The 11970-nt window shown below is 36.3% G+C and overlaps 1 pseudogene; it reads right to left on the bottom strand.

Moving 5' to 3' along the window:
* Positions 1 to 591: 591 nt before the first annotated feature.
* Positions 592 to 1515, bottom strand: LOC123252678 (annotated as a pseudogene).
* Between the last annotated feature and the right edge of the window lie 10455 nt (positions 1516 to 11970).

The raw sequence follows: 11970 nt of genomic DNA, 5'->3' as shown, positions 1-11970 counted from the left end.
TACATCCCTAAAAGGAGGATCATGAAGATGAAAATAGATTACTTAAAAGGCATTTTTTTAAAAGTGGATAGTGAGGAGAGTCTGGATTCAAATCTTGTCATTGGCACATTAAAGTTTCATGACTGTTGACAAGTCATCAAAACTCTCAGTGTTCTCCAGAAACTCTCTACCATACTTTTACTTTCAAACACATCACAAGTTTACTTTCTAGCTCAGGGGAGGTCATTGGACATAGTTTGTTCTGTGGGAGTATTCTACACTGACACATTCAAGAGTTTTGAATCCTCCACTCTTTCACCCTAAATGTGAAAGCCTTTTAGTGATAGGTAAATGAAAGCTATAACCACTACCATCACCACCATATTCATCTTTAATATTACTAATTATTTTAATTATATTAAGAATTTTCAGAAATTCTTGGTTACTTATAGGCTATAACCCAGTTAATTCTGTATATATCTTTTTAACTTTTGCCCCTAATTTGTCACATCCCCCAAAGTTGACATGTTGCCTGTCCATTAAAGAAAGAAGGCAGGATAATCTTTGCCTAGATGCTTCTCTGAATTGAGCTATTGGAATATAAAGCTGGAATCATGAACATTTCCACAGAACTTTCATGGCCTCTTTGACCTCCTTGTTTCTTAAGCTATAGATCAGGGGGTTCAGCATGGGGATTATACCATTAAAGACAGAGGCTATTTTATCATCTTCTTGGGATTCATTGGAAGAAGGATGCAAATACATGTAAAAAAGGGTCCCATATAAAATGATGACAGCTGTCATGTGAGAGGCACAGGTGGGGAAGGTCTTTTGTCTCCCTGTGGCAGAGGGCATTTTCAAGATGGTGGATAGGATGTACATGTAGGAGAAGAACACAGTCATCACTATGCTTGATAGATTGAACACTGAAATGATAATTAACATCATGACATTGGTATCAATACTGGAACAAGAAAGGGAAGTGAGTGGGGGTACACCACAGAAAAAGTGATTAATTATGTTGGAGTCACAGAAAGGATAGGGAAAAGATGAAGCCAATTTGAATGGAAGCAGCCACAGAACCCATGAAATAAGATCCAATAACCAACTGGATACAGGCTTTTTGGGACATGAGTACTGATAGCGCAGGGGATTACAGATGGCCACATACCAATCAATGGCCATGGCAGCAAGAAGGTAACATTTAGTGCTGGCAAAAATTCCATAAGCTTCTAATTGTAATACACACCCTGAAAAGGGGATAGATTTGTGGGAAACCAGAAAGTTTAGTAACATCTTCTGAGTGATAGCAGAGGTGTAACAGAGGTCAGCAAAAGATAAGTGTTGGAGGAAAAAGTACATGGGAGTGTGAAGATGGGAATCAATATTGGTGAGTAGGATCATGCCAACATTGCCCACTAGAAATATGGCATAGATGATGAGAAATACAAGAAAAAGAGCATATTGCACCTCTTGGTGAACAAAAAATCCTAGCAGAATGAATTCAGTCACAGTGGTACCATTTCCTCATGTCATGACTAGCATATGATCTGTGGATAAAAGATACAAAGAGGACAAAGATTAGATTGTAGACACCAACAATTGGAAATGAAAATAACCTTTAGTTTCCTAGTATAATTTTTTTAGAAAATATTGTCATTTCATATTTTGTGCCCACTTTATTTATTTATATATCCATTTGCCCTTTACTATCCAATGAGGACCTCTAATAATAAAGATAAATAAGGAAGGTAGAAGAAGGATGGAGGAAGGGAATATGCATTAGTATAATATCTACTATGCACTAGGTTACCTGCTTTAAAAATATCACTTTTGAGAACAGAAAATAGAATGGTTAAATTTTCCAAGTTCCAACAACATTGTTAGATAGAGAGCTATGATAATAGGAATTTCTGCATGTATCTCATTCATCAAGTGAATCAAGAAGAAAACCATTTGCCTGCTATGATAGTCAGTCCTTCACTTGTTATCAGTTCAACCCACAAAATTAATTTTGCCTCCTGGATCTCCTCCACTTTGTGGTGGATGGGACTTTTGAGGCTCAGTGAAAATGTGAGCTATGTTGGGCAGAGTTACCCAAGATAGATAGACCTTACTGGAGAGTTATGAACAAAAGTCCTTCATTGAAGAAGGAAAGGTAAATCCACACCAATATCTTTTCCAAGAAAACCCCTTGGACAAATTAAAAGGATAAAAGATTTGAGATGAAAAGTTGAGCCTCTCAGGTAGAAAAATGTCTAATATATCACTGAGGAAGAACAGAGGACAAGTATAAGTAATTCCAAATAGAATGAAGTGACTGGGCCAAAACCAAGTTCAGCTGTGGATGTGTCTGGTGATGAAAGGGAAGTCTGATGTAAAGATCAGTATTGCACAAGAAACTGAAAAATAAAATCTATGAACCAAAGTGAGTTAGTTGTGTTCAAAGAGGAGATGTAAAGATTAAGCAATGAAATCCAACTTGAATGTATAGGAATTGATGAATTTCATTCAAGGTGATCATTACTTATAATAATGTGAGCAAGAATCCTTCAGAAGAAATAGAGTAGCCCTCATATTTAACAAAAGGGTGAAAAAGTAATATATTAAGATGTCAATTTAAAAAATGGCAGAAGGAAATATTTTCAGTTCCAAGGGGAAACATGGAGCATAATAATAATACAAATCTCTGAGATTCCAACCACTGATGCTGTAGGGAACAAAGTTCATCAGTTCAATGAAAGCCTATAACATGTTCTAGAGATAATATTTTTAATGTCATAGTTATCACAAGGGATTGGAAGGCTAAAAAAGAATGGAAAGATGTTTGGAACAAATACCAAGTTTTGGGGTGATATGAAAATGAAGCATGGTAGAGATTAATAGAGTTTTGTCAAGATAACTCCCTGGTCTTAGCAACATTATTTTTCAACAACCCAAAAGGCAACTCTACATATGGACATTGCCTGATGGTCATTCGAAATAGTACTGTGGTCTTTTAAACTGTATATTGTGCAACTAATCTATTTCACTATTCCACTATTCATTTCTTAGCCAGTGATGGTTTTTTTTTAACCCCTAAGTTCTGTCTTAGAATTGATAATAAGTAAGATTGGAGAGTGTTGGGCTGGGATACTTGGAGGGAAATTAAGGAACAATTATGATATCCTAGGTTAGAAATGGTGGGGGTCTGGACTAGGGTGAGTCTGGATAAGAAAATTTGTGAGATACAAGAGAGGGAAAGAGGTGGAATTATCAAGGCTTTGTAAGTGATCAAATAAGAAGAGGTGAGTGAGTGAAGAGGTGAGCTCTAAGAGACTGGATCATTGCTCTAAAAAGAATGACATCATGTTGGTAGAGTGGAGGGAATTTGTAAAAAGGTGAAAGTTTGAGTCTGAGATGTATTAGGATATGTAGATGGGATATCCTAGTAGCATATCTCCATAAATTTCTTTTCTTCCAGATTTCCCTACTACTTTCAAGGGCATTACCCTCCTCCCAGTTTCATAGGCTCATAATCTAGACATCATCCTCAAGTCTTCATTATGACTACTAAAGATTTTTTAGCAAATACTAGCAGAAAAGGACAGATATCTTACTAATTAACTTTTTGGAATATCAAAATGTGGAATGGTTAATAAACTAAATTTTAGGATGAATGATATCTATCTTCCTTTACAGTTTAGAGATAGTTTTGAAACCAAAACTATGAATTCCCATAAGGATAATTGTTAAAACCTTAAAGTTGGATACAAAAGTCAGTTTCACAGATAGAAGATGAGAGAGACATGCTCAATCAACAAATTGTCTAAAAACATACAGCACTTTTGATGGACAACATTTTTAACAATGGTAAATAATGTATTGAGGCAAACAAAAGCTAAAGCCATCATAGGTCAAATTTAAAGAAGCAGCTTCCACTTTGGCCTTGTGCTGTGTTCAGATCTTGGTAATTTAAATTTGATCCCAAATAACACCTCATTTTTAAAAAGAGCCTAAAAAACTTGGAAAGTGTCAAGAGGAAGGCGATTGAGATGGTGAGGGATTATGAAAACCATTTCCTAAGAGGACTGCCTAAAATAAATCTGATGAAGTGGGCAGAGAGATTTAGAATCAAGAAAACTGGATTTGAATTCTGCCCCAGATTAGGCTTGTTCTGTGAACGTAAGCAAACTACTTAGTGCTTCTGGGCCTCACATTTAAAATGAGAAGGTTGAATTCAGTGGTCTGTAATGTTTCTTCTAACTTTAAATTTATGATACTTTGATCTGTGGAACTATGAATTTTAGTCTTAAGAAGAGAAGAGAATATGACAGATATCAAGTGTCTGAAGAATGTTGTGTGGAAGAGAGCATAGGTTCTTTGGCCCTCTAGGACAGAATGATGCAAAATGGATGGGAAAGAAGGATGGAAGTTACAAAGAGGAACATCTTGACATCACGTAAAAAATATCATAACAATTTGAGCTGCCTTATAGTGGAATGGGCTTTTAAAAAATATAGTGGATTCCTTCTTACAAGGAGTCTTTAAGTAGAGACTTAGATTACCTCTAAGGTATGACTCCTCAAGTTCTAAAGTCCATGATATCCAAACCTTATGGTGATCTATGGTCCCAGGTGTAACAATATGTTCTGGTTCCCTCACTTCCTTTTTGACTCTCTACTCTATCCATGATTATAGCCATAGCTAGACTATTGGTATTTTTATATTCATAAAAAGACAACTGGTCATTGAGCCCATGGTCAACTTGTATCTCACAACATTTCTAATTTTATAATGTGAGAGAATTGTTTGAGAACTCTAAAATTGTAATCATTTGCCCATATTTACACAATTAGAAGTCTCAGAGACAGGGCATCAAGTGCTGGGACTTTTTTTTTTTCCTTTAAAGCAGGGATCGGCAACCTTTTTGGCTGTGAGAGCCATAAACGTCACATTTTTTAAAATTTAATTTCATGAGAGCCGTACAGTGCTCACAGTGCTGCTCCTGTAACAGCGCCTGAAAAAAAAATTGTCTTTATGGCTCCTGCAGAAAGAGCCATATCTGGCCCTTAAGAGAGCCAGATATGGCTTGAGAGCTATACGTTGCCGACCCCTGCTTTAAAGCAAAGCCTTTTTTGTATTCACTATACCTTAATACATCACAAAGAATCTAATTAAAACTTCAGATCAAACTTTATTAGGAAGTACCACAATATTATTTTCCTTACTAGACAGGTAAAGAAACTCATTTTCTCATAAAATAGGGATAATAGCATTTAAATCAACTGCTTCCCAAGGATATCATAAGGAAAATCATGTTGTAAACCTTAATATTCTCTGTAAATAAGTAAGATTGTTATTTATAATAATCATATTTTATAATATGCATTATATAATGTATAATTATGATATGTTATATAAACATATATAAATAAATATACAAATATAAATATATTAAAAATTAGATTACAAAAAAAGAAACTGAAGCATTATATGGTAATATGAACTTAAGATCTCCCAAAAGACAATACTGTGATGCATGCTATGTACATAGAGGAAAATCTGATTCTTAATTAGCTAAGAGAATTATCGAGTGCTATGCTGCATACATAAATAAACAAAAATAATCTTAATAGCTAGCACCTATAGAGTAGTTCAAGGTTTACAATGTGCAATTTACAAATATTATGTTTTCACAAAACCCTGAGAGGTAAGTGGTATTATAATCTTCATTTTATTGTAGAGGAAACTGAGGCAGAGAGAGGTAGTATGATCTGATCAGGGTCACATGTTTATTAAATATCTAAGGTCAGACTTAAACTCAGGTTTTCTTCACTGCAAGTTCATCATTTTTTTATACTGTGCCATCTACTTGCTGATTCCAGATACTTTTTGAGAGATATATAAAGAATGGAGCTCCAGGGAGGAAGTGGACATAGATTTTGGAATGATGGACATGTATGACAAGACATTTCCCTTTTGCCCCTAGAAGTGCCTGGAATTACAAAATCTTTGCATCATGATCGTCCTCTGAGTTAGATATTTCTCTCTCTACTTGGATGAACTGGTATCTTATATCTCTTCTCTAGAAAGTTAACTTGTTCTTGAATATATTTCATTTAATGAAATTACCTCAGTTTTTGGTTTCTGTGTTGGGCATAATAAATAGATTTACTCATAAGTTATTTGTAATGTTCTTTTGGGTAACCAGTACTTGGTGTGAAAGGCCTAAGTTGAAAATTAAAATATGATAGTAATTTTCTCCCTCAAGAGCAGTGAGGGAAGGATCCTTCTTTTCTCGACCTATTGTCCCTTGGCCTAGTGTTTTTCCTAAAGTACAAATTTGTCCATATCTTTCCAGTATTCAATGAATTCCAACAGATTTGTTGCCTGTAGAATCAAATATGAGCCAATATTTTGGCACTTCAAGCTGATCCCAAACTGAACTTTTCCTATATTTCTTACCCATTACTCCTCACCATACACTCTATGGTGCAGTCATAAAGGTCTACTTCTTTTGCTTAAAACACGATGCTAATGATTTTCTTCATGTCTTGGCTCCAGTCTCATCTTCTGTAGGTGGTTTTTCCCAGGCTCCCCATATGTCAATGCCTTATTTTCTAAGATTATCTTCCACCTACTCTGTGTGAATTTTCTACATATGTATTGATATCAATATAATTTCCCCTTAACCTTGAGTTTCTCCTGTTTCTTTTAATTTCTTAGTAATTAGTACCTAATGAAAGCTTTCTAAATTCTTGGTGAATTGTTGATTTATTGACTGGACATTTTGAACTCAGTATCCAACACTTATCTCAAACATCATATGTCTAAAATGTAAATTCATTATGCTTCTATCCAAACCCATCCTTCTCCACATTTTCCTCTTTCTATCAGGGATACTACCTTTCTTTCTGAGTTTCACAACCTCATTGTTATTCTCAGCTCTTAATTCTCTAATCATCAAAGGTACATGGCAAATAAGGTACTAAATTTTGTATGCCTGCTTCTATAAAATATTTCACCTTTGGTCATCCCTCACTGTTTACATAGACATTACTTTGGATCGGGCCTTGAACCCCTCTCATTCAGAATACCACCATGGCCTCCTAATTATTCTACTCACCTCAAGACTTTGCTGATTTCAATTTATCATGCTTAGAACTAAGTGATTTCCCTCATGCACAATTCACCACATTATTTCTCTACTCAATAAAATCCAGTTGTTCCTTATTGCTTCTATAATAAAATATAAACTACATGATCTGGTCTTGAAAGACCTACACAACACCTGGTTTTGACGTGCTTTCCTACATCTATTTATATATTATTTCCTTTACCACACCAAAGTGACTTTCTTGCTATTTCTTACATTACATATATCACTCTCTCTATCTTCCATTTCTGTGCCTTTACACAGGTCATCTCCCATGGGTGGAATGCTCTCTGCCCTTACTTCTAACTTGAAGAATCCCATACTTCTACATTTTCCTCAAGAACCACCTTCTCCAAAAAGTCTTTCTGAGATGCCCTTGTCTCCTAGCCCCATAATTAGTTCCCTCTCTGAAATATAACCTCTTTCTTATATTTATATTTGAATAAATACATATTTTCTCATGTAGAATTCCAACACTTTTATTTATCTATTTAAAGTATTTTCCAAGGTTACATGATGTATGTTCTCTCCCTCCCCTCTTCCCTCCCCTCTCCTGAAACTGACAAGCAATTCCACTTGGTTACATATGTATTATCACTCAATACCTATTTCTATATTATTCATTTTTGTAATAATCTTTCAAAACCAAAACCCCAAATCATATACTCATATGAAAAAATGATAAATCGTATGTTTTCTTCTACATTTCTACTCCTATAGTTCTTTCATAAGTCCCTCAGGGGTGCAGCTGTGTAGCTCAGAGGATTATAAGCCAGACCTAGAGACAGGAGGTGCTAGGATTAAATCTAACCTCATACACTTCCCAGCTGTGTGACCCTGGGCAAGTCACTTAACCCCCATTGCCTAGCCCTTACCACTCTTCTGCCTTGGAAGCAATACACAGTATTGATTCCAAGACAGAAGGTAAGGGTTTAAAAAAAATAAGTTGCTCAGGATTGTCCTGGATCATTGCATTGTTAGTATCAAAGTCTATTACATTTGATCGTCTCATAATGATTCAGTTACTGTGCACAATGTCCTCTTGGTTCTGCTCATTTCACTCTGAATCAGTTCATGCATGCCTTTCTAGTTCATATAGAAATCATCCTGTTCATCATTCCTTTCAGCCCAATAGCATTTCATTACCATCATATACCACAATTTGTTCAGCCATTCCCCAATCGTGGGTCACCTCCTCCTTTTGCAACTTTTTGCCACCACAAAGAGCACAAGAATGTAACTCTTTTAGAGGAGGACTGATTTCATCTATAATTTGTATCCCAAGTGCCAAGAACATTGCTTGGTACATATGAGGCATATATATATATATATATATATATATATATATATATATATATATATAGTCAGTGGTAATAGGGAATTACCTTGTGACACTGAGGCTGGGTCTTTTGGAAACATTAAAAGGATGGTTGGATAAGGAAGAAAACGGAAAGAGAGAGAATCATTAGGCAGTAATATGATAGCCTAGACCTGGATGATGAGGGCCTAAAACAATCAAGGTGGGCATGGGACTAAAAGTGACAGGATGGAGGCAAGAGTTGGTTATAGGGAGAACTGATAGAAGCTGGTGCAATTTATTGTATGTGGATGACAAGGGAATGGGAAGAGTCAAAAATCCGAGCTTGGTTGATGGGGAACACGTGATGCCTTCAAAATAAACAGATAAGTTGGGAAGAGGGACAGGTTTGGTCAAGGGAAGAATCAAGATGAAATTAAACTTTACCTTCCATAAGTCACTAACTAATTACTTTGGTTTTTCACTTGGAGAAAAAAGATTAGGTTAGGGGGTAGCAGGAGATAGTAGACTCTCTGTTGCTGGGTGATATTCTAACCATGGTTATAGTGACCAGGAAAGAAGTGGTTCAATGGTGAGTCAATAGGATTGAGGTTATTGTGGGTCAACAGTTTTGACACACACCCAACCATTTTTATAGGCAAACACTGTAGAAATGTGACTTAGGTACATATGTGTCTATGTAGTTCATGTAGTAAGGGGCAGAGATATGTGTGTATTTGCTGGTAGGAAAAGGAGCATGAAGAAGTTGAGGGAAGAGGTAGGGGATAGGAAGAGGGAGGGAAAGAAGTGGTTTTGGCCCACTGTAATCTCTATTGGTGAGGGAGGCTGAGACTGATGGATCCTTTGAGCTCAGGAGTTCTGAGAAGTAGTGTTCCCAGTAAGACTAGTACTAATACAATGAGTCCTTAGCATCAATGGGTCACTAGGTTACAGGAAGAGGGGCTGACTCACCCAAGTTAGAAATGAGATTAGGGGCAGCTGGGTAGCTCAGTGGATTGAGATCCAGGCCTAGAGATGGGAGGTCCTAGGTTCAAATCCTCAGACACTTCCCAGCTGTGTGACCCTGGGCAAGTCACTTGACGCCCATTGCCTGCCCTTACCACTCTTCCACCTATAAGTCAATACACAGAAGATAAGGGTTTAAAATAAAAAAAAAAAAGAAATGAGATTAGCAGTGGGTCAGTAGATGAATAGGTACTGTACCTACATCCAGAAGTTTGGGAAATCTAGTCTTCAAAAGAAAAGAAATAAAAAAGCTTGGGCCTAATGTAAGGATATTTAACTTCTAGTTCTACTTTTGCCCATGGCTAAGAGATGGGAGTTAATTTAGGGTGATTTTAGATAATTCAAATAAGCTCCCTGTGGCCTCCGTTTTCTCATCTGTTGCCACACAAAAAAAGACAGCTATACAATCTCTAATACACCTTTAAGTTCTCATATTCTGAAATCCTTTGAAAGTCTCATAGCATTCTATGATCTAGGTTCAAGGGTCCCTTCACTCAGAGATAACATTTTGTACCCTTCTGGCTGTGCTCGTTGGGCTCAGTCTACATCTCTAGATCTCAATATTGCTCCATGCTCTTATTTTCCCGCTGTAGGCACTTGAAAAATATTTCTAGAATAACTGATGATCAACTATACAAAAACTAATAATTCATTTTATAGTTCTATGAATCATTTAAGGATTTCCATAAATAATGAATTTTAAAAAAACAAATCTTTATGTATAAATAGGAAGTTTGATGGCAAAATTAAATAGAATGCTGAACTTGGAATTAGATAGTCTAGTTCAGATCCCATGTCATACATCAGTGGTAAAACCATGGACAAATCACTTAACATATGCCTGCATAATTCCCTCTTTTTTAGAATGGGGATCACAGCAATACCTATGTCTTAGGTCAGTGATGGCAAATCTTTTAGAGGGGTAGATGATGTCCTCAGAGACTTGTGGAGAGGGAGAGGGGAGAAGCCCAGCCTGCATCCCTCAGGTTTTCTAGTAATGAACTCTGGTGAACTCTGCGTTGGAGTGATAGTAGGAATGTCCACAGGAGGGCTCTGAGTGTCCCCTCTGGCATGTGTTCCATAGGTTTACCACCATGGTCTCAGGGTTATGTGAGGATTAAATTTCAAAATAAAGGAATGTAAAGTGTTTTGTAAACTTTAGGATGCTAGATACATGTTAACTATTTGTAGTATTTTTTTACATAGTCCAGGAAGCCCTTTCCCCTTTAGAGTAGCACCAGGGAAACATTCTTCCCATGCTGTCACTGGTGAACACAAACATACCTGGACTTTTTTGAAACTGTCTTTAAGAGCCAGGATAAAAATGACAAGGAAACCCATGCTTCCTAAACTGCCTCACGTGTGATAAATTTGGAAAACAAAACTTAAGAGGGTGAGAGATGTTAGAATATTCTCACATGCAGTTTGAACATTGATTGGTTTTGCTGAATTCCTTTCTTCTCTTTCTTTTTTAGTCTTGCTCACAAATGATATCTCTTTTGGTTGAGTAATAGAGAAGGATGAATTTAGAAAGCAAAGAGGTATACAAAATATTTCAATAAAACATTTTTTTAAAAAGAGGATGCTCAAAGGAATAATAAACTGGAGCAATTCCATGTGAACTGGAAAGACCTCCAGGAACTGATGCAGAGTGAAAGGAGCAGAGCCAGAAGAACATTGTACACAGAGACTGATATACTATGGTAAAATCAAATGTAGTGGACTTCTGTACCAGCAGAAAGCAATGACACAGGACAGTTCTGAGCAATTAATGGCAAAGAATTCTACCCACATTCAGAGGAAGGACTTCAGGAGAGGAAACATATAAGAAAAACAACTGCTTGAACTCATGGGTTGAGGTAGACATGATTGGGGATGTAGACTTGAAACTACCACACCAATGCAACTATCAACAATTTGGAAATAGGTCTTGATCAATGACACATGTTAAAACCAGTGGAAATGTGCATCAGCCATGGGTGGAAGGTTTGCCATCACTATCCTAAACTGTTAACATTCAAATGTCATAATCAAAGTGACTACTTTGGAAGATCTGTTACAATTCCACTTTTGTTAAAATTTCATAATCTGACTTTAAACTCCTCTATTCTCTTTAACCTGTTTCCTGCAAGATTTCTTAAACTTAATTGCCAAATTCAATGCCTTTTAAAATAAATTTCATTATCTCTGACCTCTACATAACCCTGTTGACCAGTCCTTCTGGAAATTCTCTTTATTCTGTGATTTTAGTACCATTTCTTTTCCCATATCTCCCACTATTTGTCTGCCTCAGTTTTTTTCTGGTTTTCTTTGAAAGCTGATCACCACTTCGTGCCCCCAAATTTTAAGTGTTTTCCATTTCTATCCCAACAACATTTTTCAAAGGAGTAAACACATGAAAAGTTGTTTCCAAAACAAAGTACTATAGAATGTTAACTATTATTATTAATTTCCCAAGTCTGCCCCTCTCAATATTATCTTCTTTCAGCACTCAGGTCAAATGACATTTCCTTTAGGAAATTTGACTTGG

Source organism: Gracilinanus agilis, chromosome 6 (genome assembly GCF_016433145.1).
Source record: "Gracilinanus agilis isolate LMUSP501 chromosome 6, AgileGrace, whole genome shotgun sequence".
Taxonomy (NCBI): domain Eukaryota; kingdom Metazoa; phylum Chordata; class Mammalia; order Didelphimorphia; family Didelphidae; genus Gracilinanus; species Gracilinanus agilis.
The sequence above is the reverse complement of the archived record's forward strand: the minus strand, read 5'-3'. Positions and strand labels throughout refer to the sequence as shown.